Source organism: Megalobrama amblycephala, linkage group LG11 (assembly GCF_018812025.1).
Source record: "Megalobrama amblycephala isolate DHTTF-2021 linkage group LG11, ASM1881202v1, whole genome shotgun sequence".
In the NCBI taxonomy this organism is placed as follows: Eukaryota; Metazoa; Chordata; class Actinopteri; order Cypriniformes; family Xenocyprididae; genus Megalobrama; species Megalobrama amblycephala.
This window is the reverse complement of record NC_063054.1, coordinates 34743013-34768540: the sequence shown is the minus strand read 5'-3', so window position 1 is coordinate 34768540 and position 25528 is coordinate 34743013. Positions and strand designations below refer to the sequence as shown.

General features: G+C 37.7%; 1 protein-coding gene and 1 long non-coding RNA gene across 5 annotated transcripts in view; one reads left to right on the top strand and one right to left on the bottom strand.

Moving 5' to 3' along the window:
• The window catches only part of fermt1 (FERM domain containing kindlin 1), a 73181-nt gene that overhangs the window by 28706 nt on the left and 18947 nt on the right, over positions 1 to 25528 (top strand). The window contains exons 6-11 of one of the 4 annotated variants that reach the window (XM_048207659.1): positions 4722 to 4822; positions 7003 to 7099; positions 8265 to 8485; positions 13827 to 13876; positions 14712 to 14832; positions 14913 to 15007. The gene's annotated coding sequence lies outside the window, so the exon portion shown is untranslated. Of the gene's footprint in view, positions 1 to 4721; positions 4823 to 7002; positions 7100 to 8264; positions 8490 to 13826; positions 13877 to 14654; positions 14833 to 14912; positions 15008 to 18563; positions 18583 to 25528 lie in introns of those variants that run through there. The other 3 variants (XM_048207657.1, XM_048207658.1, XM_048207660.1) reach the window with 3 other exon arrangements.
• Positions 1 to 25528, bottom strand: part of LOC125278461 — a 28366-nt gene that overhangs the window by 1786 nt on the left and 1052 nt on the right. Inside the window, exon 2 of the long non-coding RNA XR_007187148.1 lies at positions 4672 to 4778. This is a non-coding gene — a long non-coding RNA (uncharacterized LOC125278461). The remainder of the gene's footprint in view (positions 1 to 4671; positions 4779 to 25528) is intronic.

The window sequence follows — 25528 nt, the reverse complement described above, 5'->3', positions numbered from 1 at the left end:
CTTCTAAGACAAGACAGCAATAATAGAAATATTAAAATGGATAGTGACTGTCTGTCTAAGGACAAAAGACAGGTTGTAGTTCAAGCAAATTATTAAACAGGTGCAGGTTAGACACAGGCTTTCATCACAGTTTTACTCACTTCCAAGAAAATGTATCATGTTTAAATGTTTTATAGAGAAGGCAATGTCATAATATTGGAGTAAAAGTGGTTTTGTAGCTCTCTTCACGCTTAAACAGTGTGAGGCGGTGCTCTTTGAATTGAACCCTTTAAAGTAGCTAATGAAATTCTGTCATTATTTCAACTTCATGTAATATGTCATTTCTTAAAAGTAGACATTTTTTGAAGAATCTTTATGTAGCTCTTTCCATGCGTCACTTCATAGTGACCACATCTGTCAAGGCCAAAAAAGCACTATAAAAGTGGTCCATATGACTCACATGATACATTTCAAGTCTTTTGAAGTCATATGGTAGATTTGTGTGAAGAAAAGACCAAAAGTTAAGCCGTTTTTTTAATTAAAAGCTTACCCTCTGTCATCGCTTTCAAACACTGCGCCTATATGATTCAGGTTGGACATCAATAAATATGTTCAGTCAGTGTGTCTTATAACCAAAATGGCATTTTCAGTGAATAACGACTTCCCTTTCAGTCAGAAATTCAGAAATGCCTAGCGCACACGTTTGATAGGCCTAAGTAAAGAGTAATTAAAGGGTTAGTTCACCCAAAAATGAAAATTCTGTCATTTATTACTTACCCTCATGTCGTTCCACATCCGTAAGACCTCCATTAATCTTCGGAACACAAATTAATATATTTTAGTTGAAATCCGATGGCTCAATGAGGCCTCCATAGGGAGCAATGACACTTCCTCTCTCAAGATCCATAAAGGTACTAAAAACTATTTAACTATTTAAATCAGTTCATGTGAGTACAGTGTTTAAATATTAATATTATAAAGCGACGAGAATATTTTTGGAGCGCCAAAAAAAACAAAATAACGACTTATTTAGTGATGGCCGATTTCAAAACAATGCTTCATGAAGCATCGGAGCACAAATGAATCAGTGTGTCGAATCATGAATCAGATCGCGTGTCAAACTGCCAGCGGCTGAAATCACGTGACTTTGGCGCTCAGAACAGCAGATTCGACACACTGATTCATAACGCTCCGAAGCTTCCAGAAGCATTGTTTTGAAATCGGCCATCGCTAAATAAGTCATTATTTTTTTTTTTTTTTTTTTTTTTGGCGCTCCAAAAATATTCTCGTCGCTTTATAATATTAATATTTAACGTGCTGTACTCACATGAACCGATTTAAATATGTTTTTAGTACCTTTATGGATCTTGAGAGAGGAAGTGTCATTGCTCCCTATGGAGGCCTCACTAACTAACCCTTTAATTTTTTAAAATTAATTTACAATAAACAATGTGTTTACAGTTTTGGTGATCTATTCCAAAACAGCTCGCTTTGAAAGAAAACTTGAGTAGATCTGAAGAAGTTGAGATGAGAGATATAACGCGCTCGGGGTTCAGAGAGAGACTGGTAAATACAGGGATCTGCCCTTTGAATCAAACTGGTCTCGTAAAGACACCACATGTCACTGAATTATACGTTCGCATGATTAGAAGCTTGGGCTGCATAAACATCCCGTGTCAAGATTTACATTTCTCCGCTTAAGCACATGCAGCTGTTTATAGACTCCTCCGCAGACATAAGAAGCTCCGGCTATACATAGAAGCAGAAACCTTTAAAAACTCCTATCCTGAGGGGGCTCATTTGAATTAATGGATGCAGTGGCAAATTAAAAACGCAACTACCGATCAAATATGCTACGACGGAAAGAGCAGCCGCGATAGACATTCGTCAAAGTGACGGCTGAAAGGAAACGCGACGGAGTCTGCGCAGTAGTGGACGTGGCTGGTGCGCGGTTCGCGCCGTGAGTTACGCAAGTTTTTAAGGGCCAAGTCTTCTGTTTTTTTCCCCTCACAAATATAATTTTCTGCTTACGGTTAGACGTGACCTCGAAATGGGCAGCATACTTCGTACCTATTCCACATATATCATCTGACAAGTAGAGAAAACAAGACATTAATCTTTCCCCTCGACTTTGACAAAGTCTTCAACAGGCACTTGAGCTCGCCTGACTGACACCACGTCTGCAAAGAGGGATATATGGAGGCATCTGATGGTGGGTTGTGTCTCCTGGCCTGCAGGTTTACACTTGAGAGGCAACCTTAAGTGCACATACCAAAGATAGACAAACCTAAACACTGCATTTGGGTACACGTCAAACAAAATGGGGAGAGTTCATGTGAGAGGCTTGTGTTATTTCATGGAAAGATACACAATTTACATAGAACCTTTACAAGTACATCCCATACCTCAGATGGACTTCTTAAAGGGATGATTGTCAAGTATTCCTGAGTTTAGAACTTTGTCCAAATCTATTTCTGCCCTTCCGGTCACCCTTGATGGTACAAAAACATGCCAGCGCTTTTGGGCTAGAGGACACAAAAACCAAGCGAGTGGCATTCTCCTCTGAGATCTTACATGGATAGTTCCTCCAAAAATTAAACTGTTCTGTCAGTATGTACTCATCCCATTTGCGATTTTCTTTCTTCAGGATTTCCAAGCTGCTCTTTTCAATGAAAGTGAATGGTGACTACAGCTGTCAGGCTCTTTTCAAGGCAAGTTTTACAGTAAATAACTCACAAATAGTATATAAGTCATATTTTGCGGCCCCTTTAAATCTCGAGCTCTCGACTATAATACAGTGCATAAACAAAGTTCACACAGCTAATATAACCCTCAAATGGATCTTTACAAAATGTTCGTCACGCATGCTTCGGATCATGTGAGTATAGTATTTATTTGGATGTTTACATTTGATTCTGAATGAGTTTGATAGTGCTCCGTGGCTAACGGGCTAATGCTACACTGTTGGAGAGATTTATAAAGAATGAAGTTGTGTTTATGAATTATACAGACTGCAAGTGTTTAAAAATGAAAATAGCGACGGCTCTCTTGTCACCGTGAATACAGTAAGAAACGATGGTAACTTTAACCACATTTAACAGTACATTAGCAACATGCTAACGAAACATTTAGAAATACAATTTACAAATATCACTAAAAATATCATGATATCATGGATCATGTCAGTTATTATCGCTCCATCTGCCATTTTTCGCTGTTGTCTTTGCTTGCTTATCTAGTCTGATGATTCAGCTGTGCTGCTCCAGACGTTAATACTGGCTTGTCTAATGCCTTGAACATAGGCTGGCATATGCAAATATTGGGGTCATACATATTAATGATCCCGACTGTTACGTAACAGTCGGTGTTATGTTGAGATTCGCCTGTTCTTCGAGGTCTTTTAAACAAATGAGATTTACATAAGAATGAGGAAGCAATGGAGTTTGAAACTCAATGTATGTCTTTTCCATGTACTGAACTCTTGTTATTCAACTATGCCAAGGTAAGTTAAATTTTTGATTCTAGGGCACCTGTACTATATTTGTCATTTTGCTTTTATGATGCTTTTTGTTTGTTGTAGAACTTGACAGTCCCTAGTACTAATCCACAATCATTTTGTGGGAGAAAACAGCTCAGACATTCTTCTAAAATTCTTGTTGGATTTTTTAAACAAATTTTTACTATTTAAGCTATCCCTTTAAAACTAGTCTCTCTATACAGATAGAGCATGCCAAGTATTTGTAGAAAGGCCCAGTAAGGTGCATACAGCAGACTTTTTTCTTTCGTAAAATCAGCAACAACTTCTTTATTTATCTTTCTAAAACACAGCCGGAGACATGTGCGATATAATGGCCGAACGTTCACCGAATCTCCCATGAATCTGTCACTTTGAGCTCTATGCAGTATGGAGAGGAGTTGGAAGTGCTCAGAAGGGAGGTAAAGAGCAGACACGTCTTGGCATCCACACAGCAACATTAAAAGTGTGTGGTTTCACAATAATAATAATCTTGAGAGCAGCTGTGTAAACATTTAACTGAGCACGCCTCTTGTGGCACGGTACGGGATCCTCATGTTCAACTGTGTATTTTGCTAGATGCGATTGTGCACTTATCAACACTTATCTAAATGCCTGCGCTTGTCTTTTCTGCATTTTAGCTGATATTGACATAACCCTGGCCCGTGATGTTTTCATAGCGACCAGCTCTTGGAATTTAACACTTTCATTTAATCCACCTTGTGGAAGTGTGTGTATACTTATACAATACCAATGCTTTCCTATCACAGGAATAAATAAAATGTATTAAAATAATAAAGTTTTTTTTATTGTAAAATGACAAAATTTTGTCCAGCACATTATTCTGAATGTTCACAGAAGAAAACCGTAAATGAAGACAGAATTTAGTAAGAATCAGTATGCAGCAACTTTCCAACCCTCTCGGGTCATGTGACTTAATTGCCTGTTTGCTCTATTTATCTCTGTGAAAAACTGCTCTGGGTTCACAAAGTGTAGAGAATAATCAGCTGGATCAAACACTGCCTTAAATTACAGCAGAGAATCAAATAGCGGCTGATGTCTATTCATCCGCATGGGTAAACACTGTGCCTGTAATTCTCCTTTTCTCTTTCCCTAACTCTCTCTCTCTCTTTCTCTCTCTCTCGTCACACACTCCATTACCGTGATGTGCCACTAACATTGTCGTAAACAAACCCCAGATGCTCAAGAATACACCTCTTTGATCCAGGTTCGAAGACCTCCCTGAATCTGCTGGTACCCCTTCCACCTGATGTTCAGAGACCACCTTACAGAGGAAACAGGAAGAGGTTATGCTCAGAACATACTTCAGTAAGTAACCTACTTTGAACTGAATTCTGTGCAGTATATAATGTACACTATTTAAAAATAGTCAGTGAATTAGTAGGCATGCAGCAAACAACTGTAAAACACTTGGAAATATTTAATGGCCATTTTGCAATTTTTAATAACAAATTTGTAGTCCAAGCAAATAATAAGTTCAAACATAGATGTGAACATATATCGGTAATTGATTATTGCATATGTATATCTCATGGCTGTATGCTATTCTGAATATAGCCACACATTCTCAAAATACAGAGATAAAAAAAAAAAAATTTCAGGTTGTTTACAACTTAATGTCTATGGATAGCATTTGTGGCATGCAATCGATTATAATAACTAAGAAAAAACATTTTCACTGTTCTTCAGTTGCCCCGCTAATTCACTTATAGATAGTTCAGTCATGAATCTCTAGATGACGCAGGCTGAAATCTGCAAACAATGACATCATCTAACATGGATCAAGCTGATTGGACTGATTCTGCAGCCAATGAGCTTGCTGCTGTACTTTTAAATAGTTTGTTTCTGTGTTTGCAGTGCGCTATTAGAAACCCTCCACCTCCCCCTGCTCCACCTGTCTAGATCTGCTATGGGTAATTTCATGTATGTTATATGTGCATCAACAGCATGTCTTTCATGTTCACAGCTGCATGTCTGTGGATGTATTAGCAGTAGCAAGTCTCTGTACTTGCTCTGCAGCAGTGTAGCAGATCGGTTCCACAAAGACCAAATACATTAACGTTGTCAGATCCATCACCATGCCAAACTCTCCTAGAGTTGTCATGACTAAACTATCATTGTTAAAGCATGTAAAATAAGAATACTTCAGCACAAAGATAGTTATATTTTTTATGAATTATGTTCAAATAAGATGAATGTTTGGATGTGCATTACTGACTTAATCCCTGTGCCTGGAGTTTGCTTCATGTAAACAAATGCTGGCTATTTTCAGAATAAATACGGCTCATTGCATACTATCTAATATGTATTGTATACTGTCTGCTATTTTTATTGGTGTTGAGAGATTTAGATGATGCATAAAAATGTGATGGGTAACATTGATGAGAATTTGTATTGGATATGCATTGGATATCCTGCATACTATGAGTATGCTATTCCAAACTATACATCACATCCCTTTTATGTTCCTTCCTTGACTGGATACCAAGTGCAAGTACCCAGGTTTATTGTTTTTAGCTGATCATGACATGGGTTGAAAGATTGTTTATATCTTTGCACAGACAAGGTTGGGAACTGATTCTGTTACACTGGTCTCAAGAAAACACATGTTATGGTTATACTTTAAAAACACTGTGATAGTCGCATACTTGAAATGTTTATACACTCTGCTGCCCTCTTGCCTGCTGTTTTACTGTTTTTGTCTGTGGTGATCGTCAGCATGTCTCGAATGCTGCCCATAGACATTACGTTGTAATAACCCACAATATTCCTTAAAAGCTAAAACCAGAGAAACATTTTATTGCTTAGAGATACATAAAGTTTGGGGTTGGTAAGATTTGAATATCTTCTGCTTACCAAGGCTGTATTTGTTTGATCAAAAATCCAGTAAAAACAGTAATATTGTGAAATATTATTTTAGTTTAAAATAACTGTTTGCTATTTTAATATGTTTTAAAATGTAATTTATTCCTGTGATGCAAAGCTGAATTTTTTGAAAGTCTTCAGTGTCACATGATCCTTCAGAAATCATTCTAATCTGCTGATTTGCTGTTCAAGAAACATTTCTTATTATTATCAATGTCTTTACTGACACTTTTGATTAATTTAATGCATCCTCTTTGAATATATTTCTTTTAAGTTCTCAGTTAAGTTTCAATATTCATAGTATAGCACAGATGATTTGGTTCTGGATGAATTTGCTGGGAAATATTTGAGTTTATCTTGAATTTGAAACATTGAGTCATCTTTTGAAACTCTAGAGGAGACTTTTGTAGCAAAAGTCCTGACTAGGATAAACAATTGAGATTGAGCTCAGTACATGCATAATTTTAAAAGATGGAGTGCATAATCTGCGCCTCATTTCTCTGCATTGCGACAACATTATTAATCAAATATAATCCCATGAAGCATTCCAGACCAAACTCTACCAAACTAAATCCGGCTCCAAGTCAGTGTTCCCAACCTTATTTTAATATTCTGTATTGCAGGACTGCCTGTGGATCTGTTAACGTGGATGTGAGCCATGCAGCGTTTTTAAAGACAGAAGAGAAACTCAATGAGAGGAGACAGAGGTCCTATTTAAAAGTAAATAAGACATGTAATTAATTCTCAGATCACACAGTTATCTCACATAGAGACTGTAATTCATCTTTGAATCATTTGGCTTTTTCCGTTCCTGTCGCTGAGAATGAGAAAAAGGCCCTCTTGCTTGGTTTGTGTATGGATCATTGAGAAAGACTGGGCCCCCCTTGTCATTATGTCAAATTCTACCTAAGAACGAAACATTCTATTTTCCTAACCTGGTTAAGTAATCATATTACCTCAGGCTCCATAAAGTGGAACAAACAGTAGCATAGAAGTTCAGCTCCTTTTTTACGTGCCTTGAGTGACAGATTGGCTTTCATCAAAGGGGCCAGAATCGAACTTATGGAGTCATTTCGCTTTGCTAAGAATACTAAATTGATCCTCACATGCGGAACATCTGGTGAAAAGCAATTTCCACCCAAGTGTTTTAGTATTTCCTCATAATTAATTTCACATGTACATGACAAGAGCTACTGGCCTCCCAGAACAGGCGCACAAAAGCTAGCTTTGTTTCCCTCCGTCAAAAAGTACGCTGTGGTTCCTCGTTAAAACGTGCTTGTTCTTTTAACGCTCAAATTGATGATGAAAGGTCTGCTCGGGAGAGATGCAAGTCATATCTTCTGCTCCAGAAAGCTTGCTGTGTTGGCCACCAGTATGGGATGCGAAGAACTAAAGATAAGTGTGTAAACTTTGCTTTGAAATGTCAAACACCTTATGTAAAGACTAAGATGTCTAGATTAGTACGCCCATGTACATTAAGTTGTAAATAATCGACAATATTCCTTAAAAGCTACATTTTATTGCTTCAAAAGTTTGGAGTCGGTAGGAAGTTTTGAAAGTAGTCTCGTATGCTCACCAAGACTGCATTTATTTGATCAAAAATACAGTAAAAACAGTAATATTATGAAAAATTATTGCAATTTAAAATATCCGTTTTCTATATGAATATATTTTAAAATGTAATTTATTCTTGTGATGCAAAGCTGAATTTTCAGCATCAATACTCCAGTCTTCAGTGTCACATGATCCTCATCCTCAAATCATTCTAATATGCTGATTTGCAGCTTACAACACATTATTAGCAGTGCTGAAAATGCTCAAGCGCACAAGGATGGTAAATTGTGCTAGTGCTGTTTACTCATTCTTTTGTGTTTTTATTTTTCAGATCTTCTTCATTGACCCTTACAATTTTCCAACAATGCTCTTGAGCTGAGAATAGAGGCCTACGACATGAGACATAACAGCACCTGCTCTTACTTGTCTCCAAACAGTGAGGTGTCTCCAGATAAAAGTCAGTCACCATCAGATTAATCACTAAAGCCACCAGGGAAGATGCTGTCCGATCAAACACGTCTGTTTGTGTAGCGTGTCTGGGACCACCTGCATGTGCGTATGTACTGTAATGCTTTCTTGGCAAAACCATTTGTAAGCATATTGTTTTTTTCCCCCAAGCGGACTTCCCCCTCTTTTGAGGTCGTTGTTTCATGCGCAGTAGTTCTTTCAGATGTCTCATGTTGCCAAAGTGAGACGTGAATGGGTTGAAGTTGCCATACACAAGTGAACAAGAATGGAAAATATGTTCCTGTTCCGATACCGAGTCCAGATAAAAGCAGGTGTTTCAGGTGTTTTGGATAACTGCTGTATTTAAAGTGGTGGAACATCCTGTTTGCCAAGCACACTCTGAAAGTCCAAGCGTTCTTCTGGTGTTCCTCTCAAAAATTATATCAGACAGCTGTTTTTCTACCTTTTCAACTTCATTCTTAAGGATTAGTTCATCCAAAAATGAACGTATTCTGTTCATGCACTTCTTTCGTCTGTGGAACATAAAAAGGACAAGTTTTTAAAATGTTGGTCACTTTTCCATGCTATTATAGTGAATGGAGACTGACATTTTTGAAATGTAACAATCCAAAAGCACCATAAAAGAATCGTAAAAGTAATCCGTAAGTGACTTTTGCGCTGTATTCCAAGTCTTCTGCAGCCATATAATGCCTTTGTATGATGAACAGACCAAAATTGAGTCATTACTCACTCATAATCTTGCCCGTCAGACTGAATCAGTGAGGTAAACTTGAGAACTGAATCAGTCTGATTTGTGCGTTTTTTTGAATGATTCATTGAGAAGATCTGACTCAAAAGAATGATTTATTCATGAATTGAATTTGATTCTCCAGCTCATTGATTCAGTCACAATCCAGTGAGCAATGGAAAAAAGAAATGGATGTATCGTGATCAGTAGACGAGGAGCAGACTCGATGGTAGCCGAGGAGTGGATCCATGGCAGTAGAGGCGGCGCAACTATACGATCAGCCTATAATCCCACCCACTTTGAAGCGGCAGCCTACTAAACCGCAGTGGAAAAGCAAAACGAAAGTAAAGTGAGCCGAGCCGAGCCGAGCCGAGTAGTACCGCGCAGTCGAAAAGCACCATAAGTTTTGGACTAAATTATGAACTCTCCAAGAAGATGTTTTTTTCTTCTCTTTTTAAGTGCCTAATTATATGTAAACAATTATGCCAAATGTACTTCAAAATTTAAAGGCACAATATGTAACCTTCGCCGCTAGAGGTCGCTTATTCAAAACAAAGGCATAGCTTGATGACGCCTTGAATTCGCGGAATCATGGGAGGTGTTGTCTTCCCGTCTACAGCCAGTGGAAAAGAATCTGACGGAACTCAGGCAGAAATCATATTCATGGATGAGCTAATGTTTTAAAGATATATTAACATTATTGTAGTATGAAGCAGGGTGTGGCTGAAAGCCGTAGGAGCGGAACGAGGCCGCTGGAGTGATTGCTAATGAGAGACGAGTGCGACACACAGTTTGAGAGCTATGCCATAATTGCCACTTCCGCTTCTTCCGGTCATGCGTTTGTGGGGTAATGCAGTGCTGTTTTATCATATTTAAAAAAACTTTGGAAAGTTGTTCTAATGCTACTTTGTGCTTTCACCCTGCAACTACTATGAGATACTTAATGCATGCTGCAGTAAGCTAGATCGATATTAGGCATGGTAAAACATGGTACTCACAGTAAATCAAGAAAACGAGATTTAAACAATAAGACTTACTGTGTTCAGCTATATAACAATGATTCGTTTTCTGTTGATGAATGTATATAAACAGTTGCTCACTTGTCTAATAAAACACCTAATATATTAAAGGTGCCCTAGATTCAAAAATTGAATTTACCTTGGCATAGTTAAATAACAAGAGTTCAGTACATGGAAAAGACATACAGTGAGTCTCAAACCCCATTGTTTCCTCCTTCTTATATAAATCTCATTTGTTTAAACGACCTCCGAAGAACAGGCGAATCTCAACATAACACCGACTGTTACGTAACAGTCGGGGTGTACGCCCCAATATTTGCATAATGCCAGCCCATGTTCCCAACATTATGAAAGGGATTACACAAGGCCAGTTAACGTCTGGAGCTGCACACAGCCGAATCATCAGACTAGGTAAGCAAGAACAACAACGAAAAATGGCAGATGGAGCAATAATAACTGACATGATCCATGATAGCATGATATTTTTAGTGATATTGGTAAATTGTCTTTCTAAATGTTTCTTTAGCATGTTGCTAATGTACTGTTAAATGTGGTTAAAGTTACCATCGTTTCTTATTGTATTCACGGAGACAAGAGCCGTCGCTATTTTCATTTTTTAAACACTTGCAGTCTGTATAATTCATAAACACAACTTCATTCTTTATAAATCTCTCCAACAGTGTAGCATTAGCCGTTAGCCACAAAAAGGCCTCAAATTCACTCAGAATAAAACTTTATGGGGTATTTTGTGGGGTATTTTGAGCTGAAACTTCACAGACACATTCAGGAGACACCTTAGACTTATATTACATCTTGTGAAAAAGCATTCTTGGGCACCTTTAAAATGTTTTTGGTGTTTCCATTTTGGTGTTTTGGTGTTTTTATTTCTACAAAATAAAACTGTAAATCAAGGGTAACGCGGGTATGATGTCATTGATAGGCGACGCACGGACACGGTCCGTGTCCTAGTTAAAATTGCTTATTTCTCTGGATTTAAACATTCTTGAAAACATCTGGGATAATGTAAGTACACAAGTCAACTAAATATATAATATTGTTGTAGTGGTTTTTGGACATTTTAATCTAAAAATTGTACATATTGTGCCTCTAAATAATTTTGAAAGAATAATGACTTAATTTTCAGTCTGTTTTTCACAAACTATCGTTTGAATATAGTGCACAAATCTTGCGCACCATTTTATGGCGCATTTTTTCCATCATTTTGGCGCGCTGGTCCTCATTCACTTCTATTGTATTGAACAAAGTGGCAAGCGATCGTTCAAAGACTGACCTTTCATATTCTACAGAAGAAAAAAGTCATAAATTTGGAACAAATAATGCCAGAATTTTCAGGTCAACTATCCCTTCAAAGCAGAAAGCATGACGTATTCCAATTCCAAACATGCCTGTTTTGAAAAACCATAACAAGAACTTGAGATGTTGCTTCACCATCGTAATCCTCTTTATTTCCTTTCTTACACAGCCAACTTTTCCCTTTGTTGCCAGACTAATCTAGTGCTAATAGTCTAGTTAGTCTGTTTCACTTCCACATTTTTAATCCCCGAACGGCAAGTCTGCTTCCATTGTTAAGGGCAGCAGAAATTGCATTGATCCCTTAACCCCGCTAACCCTGCCGATGACCCCCGGAAGGGATAGCATGACTCTTAGGTGATGAGTGGAGCGGTAGGAAGAAAAGGAGTCTTACAGTCATGGGGGAATCTCGTCCCTGAGAGGTCAAAGTCATGAGGGACCACTATTATCCAGATGAACTCTGTTGTTTGTGACTTCAAAAGCATTTAAATACAACAGTAGACTCTCTCAGAGAACCTTTTGTGACCCGGGCCCTTTGTGCCGAGGTCTGGAGGGTGACTGGTTTCACTCAGAGCCGTGACAGGTCTGGTGCTCAGAGACGTTTAAGCGTCTAATGTTACCCGAGCAGCTCCGGTATTAGGGCCTGATGACGAGCGAGAAAAACAGCGAGGCCGCTTCATTTACCTCTAACAAAAACACAAATAAGAATGAGCGGAGGGACACAACGGTTAAACAGTCTTCAATCTGGACTCCTGTTATTGGAAAATAATAGCTTTGTGAAAAGGAAGTAATCTAGAGGGCCTTTAATCAATTTCTGCTAGATGAGCGATCGGGATGAAAGCTCTAGGATGGGGTCGCCAGCTCCAGACATTGTGGGCTGGTTGGTGTATAGGAAGGATGGGCTTTAATTTGTCTTTTCAGGGTGTCCAGGCATCTTTAAAGGCTTAATTGTTACCATAGACAGCCTTGATGCCATGTGTTTGCGGAAATGGTTTCAAGGCCTGCTGTGGTAAAATCACTGACCACTGACTAAACGGTGAGCGCTGTATAGGTTAAAAGCCCATTCCAGTGCCATTACGCAAATATTTCGTCAGGTTCCGGTTTCTGTGTAACATTACCCATGCAGGCTGAATGCGGCAGAGGAATAAAGCATCTGTAAAATTGCGGATCAGTGTGATTAATTGCTAACTTAAACTTTAAACATTAACTTTGCTGCTTGGTGGTGCAGTGGAAACATTTGTAATTCGGTTTGCTTTCTTCATTCAGTAATGCAACAATAAATCGCACAACAAAAAAACCCATCTGAAGCCTTATACCCCGAGGATGATCATCTAATCGCTCAATCCTCTCTTGTTGCATCCACAACTAACGAAAGTCTAAGAAGTCACTTTGAGCGCGATCCCGCAAGGTCCAGGGTCAGATAAACACGCATTGTTTGGCGAGACATCATTTCTTTCTTGTGGTTATGATGTAAACTCCCATTGTGGGATTTGGACTGAGAGGGGAAACTCTGCCTGGGTTTTGTTCAGAACGCAAAAGAGCGGTAATCCCTGCACCTGAGGCCATTTTCAGGGAGGTTCCTGTAAGCCGAGAGCGATCCCAGAACATCTCAGATGAGCTGCTACAATGCAGACCTGCCATCTTGAGATCCATTACCAGAGCCGGCTCTGACAGGAATGTCAAGAATTCCGATGCTCTTTCACTTGAAGAAAAAAGGAAAAGCTGATAAGTCCATTGTTGCTTAAGTTTTATTTGCAATTCCAGTGGCGGGAACTGCATATGTCTGCAGGCGTTTCTGATGACCTGATATTTTGTGATATTTCAGGTCAAAGCAATTCTTTGAAGTGAATATTTAAATGCATTTTAAATAAAAAGCAGGTCATTCTATTATAGCTTCTTTTTTTTGTATATTCCAGTGGCTGTAACTGAGATTGTCTACAAATGTTTCTGACAAACTTCAAAAGTAAAAACCTGATCATTTCTTATGTTTCTGGTGTGTTTTCCACTGTGAGGAATCTATAAACATCAACAAACATTTCTGACAAATATGAAGCAATGTGGAAAGTCACCATAATTGAGAAGCAATCGCAAATGCTTTAGTCCAAATTTCAAGTATGAAGCTGATAATTCTATTATTATGTACTTTGTTTTATATTCCAGTGGCAACATTTGCGCAAGTTTGCTCATGTACTTGCAGTTGTGGAAACTGCAAATGTCTGCAAACTCAGTGCAGCTCCAAAATGCAATGTGATAATTCAATGCGACTGAGAAGAAATAATTACCAAATGATTTGTAGCAAATATTTCAAGTAAACACCTGATGATGTCATGTTATCTTATGTTTTTGTTTTTTTTGTTTCCACTGTCAGGAGCTCCTAAACTGTACAAATGGCAATGACGAAGACCATGATGCAACACAGTAAGTCACCATAACTGAGAAGCAATCATAAGCAAATGATTTTACTTTATATATATTTTAAGTAAAAAGCTGATAATTCTATTATTATGCGCATTTTTTATATTTCAGTTTCAGTAAGTGCAGCTTTTACATAGGTTTCTGATGAAATGCATAGTGCGAAAGGGTTATTGAGAAGCAATTGTTATTTCATTGACTAATTCAACATATATTTGAACAAAAAAGTTGATAATTACTCATTTTTAAAAAAACTGCAACTCCAAAATGCAACAACAATTCAGTGTAATTGATAAGAAATCATTAGTAAATTATATGTAGTGATTATTTCAACACATTTGAAGTGAAAAGCTGATAAATCCTGCATTATTAACATTTTATTTGTGATTCCTGTAACTGTGTCTATAAACGTTTCTGACAAACGTAATTGAGAAGCAATCATTAGCAAATGCTTTGTAGTGAATATTTCAGCGTAAGGAAGGGGGAAGATAAAATCATTTCCTCTTCGCCTGCCAAAGATAACATCACATCAACGGAATATACCGTATCCATATTTCTTCTTAAAAGAACAGTGGAAGGATACGTGAATAATGAAGTGAAATTGCGCCAAGAGGTGCTAAATCGTTTGTGATCGGTTCAACTAGAGGACACCTGTGAGTTTTGTTCCTCGCGAGCGCACTTCAAAGTTCTCCAGGCGGGCTTTAGGCAGGCTAAATGTGTCTACCTGATGGACGTGCATTCAAGGAACAGATGAAAACAGTAGCTTCTCTGTGTATTTGAGCAGCATGTCATGATGATCCCTAATGCGACAGTAATTGCTCCTTGATGCTTGGCTTGCCAGCACAGAGCAGGACCTTTCTCCCATGAGTCAGAGAGAAAAGACTCCGAAATTGGAATGTCAACGGGATAATCCTTATGTTGCTGCTGATGGATCCTCTTGACCTTTGACTGCCAAATATAAGGTAGAGTGAATATTTTACAAACAGCTTATGTTAACGATGCTCGCCTTAAATGAGAAATGAAACCTTTTAACATGTTTCAGGCGGCGCGTAAACACAAAGGAGGTGTTGCCGGAGGCGTTCGGCTCTTTTGAAGATGACCGCAGATGAATTCGGCATGCCATCCGACAGAAAAAGGGTGGGAGTCTTGCTATAGTGCGGCCTGAAGCATGTGGAGAACACTTGAATATATATATATTATTATACAAGTATTTAATCTCAAAACAGTGTGGGACGTGGATCTTTCAATGGTCTGAATTCCTTCTCCATGTGTGAGAAATCTGCCCTCTGCAACCTCCAGTTCAAAACTCTCAACTGTAACAAATGTCTGTGGATTAGTAGGCTGTAACCATGGCTATAGGAACAGGAAGGAACCGACTCCAAAAGCACTAGAAACGTCTAAACTAACACGGGCACGGCAGAAGTTCAACTGACACTCGATAAAGTGTGCGAAACATTCAAATATTTACTTTTATTCCTAGCTCGGAAACAGATTTACCATAGAAGCGTAAATTACAATCCATAAATCTTATTTTCTGTCACTTCTTGCCTCAAGCATTGCATCTAACTTAAACAGTTTACTGTTGTTTTCAAAATGTCAAAAGTCAAGCATCACGAAAATATTGACAGTAAGCTCTTCACTTTCCAAATTGCAACTGAAATTTTTACCTCCAAATAAAACAACCAGAAACATAAGTAGTGGCATTTGCCAAGGCAAGCAAGTGACTGTGCAAGTAAAAGCAATAACATTTTCTTCAAAATATGTAGTTTTTAAAGTATGTGCTAAGAAATGTGAACAAAAATGGTTTGGATCAGGATATTAAGGCGGCATCTAATGGGTAATCATTATTAATCAGACAAAATATATTGTTTTTATGTATTTCAAAAATATTAAAATAAATATTTTTACTTGAAATGTTTTATTAAATTTTGTTGTTTGTTTATTAAATGTTTCATTAGTTTTTTGGTAACACTTTACAGTAAGGTCTCATTTGTTAACATTAGTTAATGCATTAGATAACATTAACTAACAATAAACAATTTATTTTTTACAGCATTTATTAACCTTTGATAGTATTAGTTAATAAAATGTTAATGTTCACAGTGCATTAACTAATGTTAACAAATATAACTTTAGATTTTAATAATGCATTATTAAATGTTGAAATTAACAAGAACTAAGATTAATAAATGCTTCAGAAGTATTTTTCATTGTTATAATGAAAATAGTTGATGTTGCAGGCGTACAAAATATTCTACAAAAAATATTTACCACATTTCTTGAGTATCTCAGTGCTGAGAGGAGCCCTCCATAGTGATCTATATTTCAGCATGCATGGAGGGCTCTGGAAAGCCATGCCAAAAAATGTCAGAAGCTTGTCAGCAATTCTTCTGATTTGTCATCAGCCTTATCAGATTTTGCAGTGCATCTCCTTCCTGAGTGTGAATGGAAAAATGGAATTCATTCATTCAGCGTTGGAAACTGTATGGCCGCTTCGCTTCTGTGTGTCTTTGACTCTGGATAAACAAAAATGGATTTTGAAAAATGCCAGATCTCTTCCAGATGGTTTCACACAACACCTCGCTTTGCTGTTTCAGCCCCGTGTCTAAGATCGCGACTCAATGTGGCACTCTGTGCGTGGCGTCCCTTGAGACCTGTACAATAACAAATCATTTTTCACAACGATCTTTTGTTTAACACTTATTGCTACCGAGATATATGTGAACGACAACAAACAATTACAAACCATCTGAACATTAACTCATTTGTCATGATGTTTAAACAAATCTGGTGGCTTATTTACTGGGCTACTATGAGTAGTTAACCAAAAAAAAAAAAAAAAATTACATTACGTCATTTTTGATTTGTTTGTTTGTTTGTGTTTGGCGTTCCAAATCCTATCTTTCTTCCGTGGAATGTACTGTTTGCTTTTTTCTATGAAATTAGCATCACACTTTAGATCAGGGTCCAATTCTCACTAGTAACTCTCATCTATTAACTACAACTTTGGCCTCAATAAACTCCTAATTACTGTTTGTTAAAGGATTAGTACACTTTCAAATAAAATTTTCCTGATAATTTACTCACCCCCATGTCACCCAAGATGTCCATGTCCTTCTTTCTTCAGAAATTAAGGTTTTTGATGAAAACATTCCAGGATCATTCTCTTTATAGTGGACCTCAATGGCCTCCAGACGGTTGAAGGTCAAAATTACAGTTTCAGTGCAGCTTCAAAGGGCTTTAAATGATCCCAGACAAGGAATAAGGGTCTTATCTAGCGAAACAATCGGTCATTTTCTACAAAAATACAACTGTATATGCTTTATAAACACAAATGATCGCCTTGTACGTGCTGCCGCTTTCCGTATTCTTCAAAAAGCTTTCGCTGTATGTCCTACGCCTTCCCTATTCTACTTACGGAAAAAAACGGAACTGGCGCCGCATTCGTTCCGTAAGTTGAATAGGTTGAAATTTTGAATTTCAAATTTTATTTGAAAGTGGACTAATCGTTTAATAGCTAGTATGGTAGTTGTTAAGTTTAGGTATTGGGTAGGATTTAGGGATGTAGAATATTCTCATGCAGAATAAGGCATTAATACATGCTTTATAAGTACTAATAAACAGCCAATATCCTAGTATTATGCATGCTAACAAGCAACTACTTAATAGTGAGAATTGACCCTTTGCCGAGAGTTTGACTGACAGGCGATCTAACCAATCATAACGCCGAACCTGCCATTATGTCCGACACAGCAGTCAGGGCCAGGGGAGTTAAGTTAGTAGATTAAATCTTGAATTTGTGTGTACTGCCGTCTTTCCGCGGTTGAAACCACATTCCTTCTGATGTTAAATCATGTTTATTTGATATAAATTAACTTGGAAGAAATGATTGGTTCATGAGCCGCTTGAATCGAGGCGCTACAGCGATCTGTCATTAAAGAGCCACAAAACGGTATTTATTGTTTAAATTTCTTTAAAATTACAAAATTTTAAATTTGAGACTTTGTTTCATATCAAACATAACCTGATCTGTCTTGTCTGTTGACGCGTTTTCAGTGTCTTCTTTGCTCCGCAATGTATTTTTCACTGCGTGAGAACATGATGTGTGGCGTGAGAGCGGCATGGTTTGTCGGACATAGAAACAGTAAAAAGTAAAGGGGGCGGATCTTTGAGAACAGTCAAATGGAACTAACTAGTAAAATTAGTTTGCAAACTTTAAAAAGAATGCAAAAGCACCATAAAATGATCCTAAAAGTAGATTATATTACTTTGTGCTTTCATTAACAAATCCATGTTTTGAATCAGATCTTCAGTGAATCAACTGATTATTGAATGATTCATTCATGAATGAATCTGGTTCTCCAGTTCAGTTCACTGATTTATTAATCCATTCACAATGGTTCTCAAGCTAACAATCACTGGACGGAAAGATTATCAAATTCAGTCTGTTCCTCTTCCGTAGTATTTGAGAATATTTGCCATATTTTTACATTTATGCATGCAAATTCCCTGCGAATCGAACCATGCTCTACTTTTTGAGCTTCAGGAATGCTTATGTGCAAATGGAATGGACCGCTTTTGTGGTGCTTTAAAGTCCTTTAAACTTTAGTCCTCACTCATTGGGATTGCATTGTGATTGCATCACCATTCTTCAAAACATCTCCTTTTGTGTTCCACAGACTAGCATCATACGGGTTTGGAATGACATGAGGGTGAGTAGATGATGAACAAATTCTCACAAATTAAACCTTCACCTTTTTGTATTACACTAGTTCGGTGCCCAGAAATAATCTTTGCAAGTGGCTCTTGTACTTTTTGTCTGAAACGTTTGCTGCAGTCACCACTGAGCTCTGCTAAAGCTGCGGTTTGAGTCAGGCTGCTCTGGGACAGGAAATGTCTGAGCATCACTGGATGAGGGTTCGAACCTGCTGGTCTAAGCAGTCCAGAAGTATGGACTGTCTTCACTGCCTTTCCTCACTTTAGGAACAAGTTAAAAAGGCTCTGGATTTATGATTTAGCACCGTAAGAATGTGCACATGTGTAAAAACAGGAATATTTATGTTCGCATATAGCCGTGAAGTGATGTCTGACTGCTATATAAAGGCTTTGTTCGTTCACAACTGTAGCCGTGTCAAGATAACATCACTAGTCTGGTCGTTTTTTCAACACCGTTTCACTGCTGCACCAAGAGTTTGGTGTAAAACATGCAATTGGCAATGGAAAAAAAACCCCACTTTGCTTAAGATTTGAATTATGGGGGAGCAGCAACACTTTTAAATCCATGGAAGCGGTACCGTTTGAAGTCTTATTTGCAAGCGTTTAAAGCAATGCATGCTCACAAATGCAGTGCAACATGGGATATGGGAAATGTGTGCCACCAGAGCTGCGCTCACGTGCACAGGCGGCATTACACGAATTCCTTCCTAATTGTACATTTGACATCTTTCAAAGCCGAAGAAGTGGCAGTCCAGCAACAAGGAATCTGGGGATAAGGCGATATACGGACCACATCCGTCCCGCTTCTCCCGTGGGCTATTTAAAAGTACAGTAGGCTGTATTTTCCGCTGCAAAGCCAAGCACCCACCCTTCCGTCCTTGCACCATATTGGAAACAGATGCCGTTGGATGCAAGGCCCGACTAATTTAAGTGGACAGGCCAGATGGAGGAGAATGATTGCACACTACCCCCTGTTGGCTTTCATTTCGTAAGGTTTCAGAAACATGGCAGAGGTCTGCAGAGAGGCAGTGAAGAATTGTTTTACTATTGAATGTTTTAGCCCCGTATAGCACTGAAACCAGCGTGGGTAGACCATTTCCTAAATTAGACTGTCACACGTACAGGCTTTCATTGCCTTAAGCGTTTAGAGACTAGCATGCAGATATGGAGGGAAAAGTTTCTGTTTTTCTATTCGAAATAGATCTAATAACCCGCTGGCTATTGTGTATGCTATCACAGTTGTGTCTGCCAAACTTTTACTTTGTAGGAATGTTTAAAAAAAAAAGCATTAGTAGCTAAAACTTTAAACAATAATTAGGATGTGTAGCATGACAAAATGCTACAAAGTTGTGTACTTATGTGACTTTGTTTCCCATATGAAGCCATATTACAATAATCTGTCATTTAACTGTCCTTATGTGGTGCAATTTCTTTTAGCGAAATGATTAATTTCACAGAATAGGTAAAAAAAAAAAAAAAAATTCACTGTTTCAACATTTGATGTCTTTTTTAGCTAAATATTTTGTTAAATGGTGCTGTTTATCATGGTTTTTTACTCTGTTACATAAATTAGCATGTTTTTTGTTTGTTTCATTAGTTGTATTTATATATATATTCATCAGTTCTAGCTTCACCAGCACCTGTCTAAAAGTGATGCTAAAAGATTGTTTTGACACTTTAACTCTTTCCCTGCCATTGGCAGAATTTTTCATTATCTATGAGATGTCTGTGTCTGAAATCGCATACTCTCTTTAATACTTACTTATTTTGAGTAATTACGTCACAATCACTAAAAAAGTATGTTCTATATAGAATGAGTGTGTGTAGTATGAATGTAATCTGGACGTACTGCATTAGCCATGCTGTCATTATCATGTGACCTACAGCGTCAGTTACGTCGGTTCACTGCTATTCACAATTTCTCTCTCGTGGCCTCATGGGATAGTAAAGTGCCCATCGTATACACAGAATCTCGCCGGGAGTCATCTGGGTACTTTTTGCCTACGCTTTTATGAGTACTGAGAACTCTGACACACTTCTTTTGTCACATACTGTTTCTACTGTATAATAGGGAAGTATGTGATTTTGGATGCAGCCAATTGACTGAATTTTCCGTGTTTCTGTGTTTTCACTGTTATACGGTATGGGGTGCTATTAGGCATCTTCTGAGTAGAGAATCTCTGGATCAAAACAGGCAAAAAAGGAGCAAAAACAAGCGATAAAAGCATTGATTATGCACATTGTTGTCTTTAGGGGAGGTGGGGGGGGTTGATTTTTTCAGCTTTTTGTTCAAAATGTTGCTTTTTTATGAAACTTGCCCACATTCAAGTGTGATTAAAAAAAAAAAGAAGAATGCATTAAGCTAGAATAAAACTGGGTTTTTCTTTGTTTAAAAGCAGAGGTTATGTTGTTTCTTTGATATAGATATTCATTCAAAATAATATGTCCATGACATTTTTGTGAAAATAAGTTGTATGTGTATATATAGTATACTACCATTCAAAAGTTTGGGATACATAACTTTTTTTTTTTTTTTTTTTTTTTAAAGAAATTAATACTTTTACTCAGCAAGGATGCATTAAATTGATCAAAAGTGTCAGTAAAGACATTAAAAATGTTACAAAAGGTTTCGGTTTCAAATGTATTTTTTAACTTTCTATTGTTCAAAAAATGTAGCAGTTTCCACATAAATATTAAGCAGCAATAATCAACTGTTTTCAACATTGATAATAGAAAATGTTTGTTGAGCAGCAAATCATCATATTAGAATGATTTCTGAAGGATCGTGTGACATTGAAGACTGGAGTAATGATGCTGAAAATTCAGCTTTGATCACAGGAATAAATTACATTTTAAAATTTATTAAAATAAAAAATAGTTATTCTAAATTGTAATAATATTTCACAATATTATGGCATTTTTGATTTTAAAAGAAATGCAATATAGGTATAGTATTGGCTACTTTTATGGTGCTTTTCCCCCATTTTTTGAGCTTGACAGCCTCAATCCCCATTCACATTTATGATATATACAAAAGAACAGCTTCTGCAAAATATCTTTGTTTATATTCCACAGATGAAAGAAAGTTTTCCTCTTGGGTAGAACTATTGCTTTATGGGTTTTGTCATCTAAATATTAAACTCATCTAGCTGAAATTCAGTCCAGTGACCCAGCATGTATCATCATTCGCGTGGTTGTACTATGTAATTTGTGCTTGTGTGTGTGAGATAGAGACAGTTAGCTCACTCGGTGAGGTCTGTGGAATAATTGTACGGTGTGCGCACATGCCAACGTCACTACAGCAAACATTTGCTCGTTTAATTCTATCGTAACCTGAGCCGGGCTTTATTTTCACTACAGGCCAGTAATATTTACTTAGCCAAGCCTGATCCGTGCACACAAGTGATCTCAACTGTTTCCTAAGCCATGTTGACATGTTTGACTTGAATTAAATCTGTGGCTGTAAATAAGAAATCTAGAGGGGTTCATCGCTAATCGAGAGCAGAGGCACATTGTAAAACTGAAGTTAGACACAAATAATGAGTGTGGGAACGTTGGGACGGCATAAATCAGTTTTAACTAGAAAGGACTGCACTGCTTAGAGTCTGTATCCCGTAATTCTCAGCGTCAGGCCTCCGTGCAATATATTTGCAAAATGCCTTCTTTACACAGTAAAAATGTTTTAGCTTAAAGTATTTTAGACTGGCCTAATCTGGTCGCAATACAGCACTAAATAAGAATCCCGGTCTAGAGCTGTCACGATTCCTCGATTCAATTTGAGTACTCGATTTTTAAAAATCCTTGATTGCAATTTGCCCTTGTCGAGTAACCAGGAAAATACCGGAAGTAGTGCCTTCCACGGACGGAATCCATGAACCGCATTATTAGACTGTTTCTAAAGCTGCACCTTGTATTAAAACCATTTGAAAATGATAATATAGCATAGTGGTATTGTGAAATCACAAAGGCTGTGATTCTATTAAACAAATATATGCACTGAGGGTAATATATGCGTGCAGGTTACGATCATGTTCATCATGTTTGTAATGTAAATCGCAAGAGAATACATATGTTTCTAAATATGCTAACTGTTCATCGCGATTTCAAAATAAAAGTTTAAACCCTCGCTCTGAGTATCATAAAGAAGTGGCCAAATATTAAAGATTAAGTAAACATTTGGCCAATATTAAAGAGTTATTTCACTCAAAAATGAAAATTCTGTCATTAATTACTCACCATCATGTCGTTCCACACCCGTAAGACCTTCGTTCATCTTCGGAACACAAATTAAGATATTTTTGATGAAATTCGAGAGATGTATGACTCGTCATTAGACGGCAATATAATCACTTTTAAGGTCCAGAAAGGTACTAAAGACATCGTTAAAACAGTCAATGCTACTGCAGTGGTTCCAATTTATTTTATGAAGAGACAAGAATACTTCTTGTGCGCAAAAACAAAACAAAAATAACGACTTTATTCAACAATATCTTCTCTTCTGTTTCATTCTCATATGCTTTTTATGTACGCTTTCAGGTTCTACGACAGAACGCCGGATCATTATTGGCTGACTCCTGTGTAAGCATCACACACATGCGTCGTGTTGCTCACGTGAACAGCTTCGGCCAATAATGAGCCGGCATTCTGCCGTAGAAACTGGAAGCGCTGAACATAAACAGCGTATGAGAATGACACAGAAGAGAAGATATTGTTGAATAAAGTCGTTATTTTTGTTTTATTTTTGCACACTGAAGTATTTTCGTTGCTTCATAAAATTAAGGTTGAACCACTGCAGTCACGTAAAAACTTTTAACAATGTCTTTAGTACCTTTCTGGACCTTGAAAGTGGTGGTTAAATTGCGGTCTATGGACATAGCCTCTTGGATTTTATCAAAAATGTCTTCATTAGCGTTCCGAATTTGAACAAAGGTGTAGAACGACATGAGGGTGAGTAATTAATGACAAAATTTTAATTTTAGGGTAAACTAACCCTTTAAGGATTTGATCTGCTGTGTAACAACAACAATCACTAGACCATTGGCGCCCTCTGCAGGCATTTGTTATAATACATAACAAATTTTCTATTTTTATTACCACAAAAAAAAAAAAAGTATTACTCGATTAATCGTCAAAATAATCAACCAATTACTCAATTACCGAAATAATCGTTAGTGACAGCCCTATTCCGATCACAAAACCAACAGTTTCAGTGCACTTTTTATCCTGTCTATTTACTCTCTCTGTCTCCAATGGCTCTTGTGCTCACATCCTGCTGTGGAAACATATTTGGGCGTCAAAACTCAAGTTCATACGGAACGACCTCGCCAAGAGGCCCTCCTGGCTTTCGTAATTATTAAAATAACATTTTCAAAGAATCATCCGCCGGGTTTTAGCAGGAAGAGCGTCTTTAAAGGCGAGAAGAGAAAATTAAAAGGCTGATGCGCAGATGGAGTGGCATCCATCACCTCTCTGAACTCTCAGGTTAAGAAGTTGTTTTGTTATCTCCCGCTCGCCCTTTGGGTGTGATTAAGCCTTGTTTTCCCTGTCTGCCTCGTGTACTTGCGCTTAAATGTCAAAACTATGGCAGGAATGCTGGAGCAGAGAGGTCAAATGAGGTCATACGGAGGATGTAAACAACAATGTTTTCTTTTCTTTTTTCTTAATGGACTGATCCACTTAGGGAAAGAGCGCACCGCGAGCGTAGCTTGATCCCACCGGCCTCCGTGTGTGGATTCCGAGCAGGGATTTAGGTTTTAGATCGCAATCGGACCCGACCTGAGTTTTTAACACTGGCTAGGGAAGGATCTAATCGTCTGCACAATAGATTCTCTATTTGACACGCAGATGCCGCTCAGTGCCTGATCAAACTATAATAAACTGAGAGTAATTGGTTAAGTTCAGAGAAAGGGTCGTCTGTTTGATATATATACTGCCCTCTTTATGAGGAAATATTCCTGCTGGTGTTCCTGTAGGAATTTGAACACAAGTGTTAACGTTGTGCTTTTCAAATAGAAAACAAAAAGATCATAAGCGTTGGACATGGTTTGAATTAGCATAAATGTAAGAGGACACTTCTCCCACGGGAGTCTGCTTTAACGGCGCATATTTAGGGTCTTTAGGCTGAGCCTTGACATTTGATATTTTGGTCAAGTCCACATTCCCTGTAAGGTTTACCAAACCATAAAATAATGTCCATAGGGAGACAGAAACTATGTGAGTCTTTAGCCGAAATTGTGGCTAAACTCTGGCAGAACACCAGCTGTACAGCAACACCTAGTGTTGTGCTGGAGAAACGCAGCTTGGAAACATTTTAGGCATTTCTGTATTGATTGAAATGTCACATGGTTAAGTTTGCTTAGGAATAATAAAAAAAAAAGTTTTTATATGTGAATCTTGTGAACAGCCTGTCTGTTTTTCATAAACTAATAGTTTTCTCCCACTTCATGACCACAAAATGTGCCAGTACGTCTCTCTCTCATCAATGTATTGTATTGCATGATTATCATATTCATATACCATGGTAATTGCATGGGACTCCAGGGTACTTCAAAGAATGTCATGGTACATTATAAAAAACAAACAAAAACATGGCAATTCCATGATACCATTTAAGTAGTAGCTATGCCAAGCCTGACCTCTGCTGGACAAATGAACTGAATGAATAAGACAGATTAAAGGGTTAGTTCACCCAAAAATGAAAATAATGTCATTTATTACTCACCCTCATGCCGTTCCACACCCGTAAGACCTTCGTTAATCTTCAGAACACAAATTGAGATATTGTTGTTGAAATCCGATGGCTCAGTGAGGCCTCCATAGCCAGCAATGACATTTCCTCTCTCAAAATCCATAAATGTACTAAAAACATATTTAAATCAGTTCATGTGAGTACAGTGGTTCAATATTAATATTATAAAGCGACGAGAATATTTTTGGTGCACC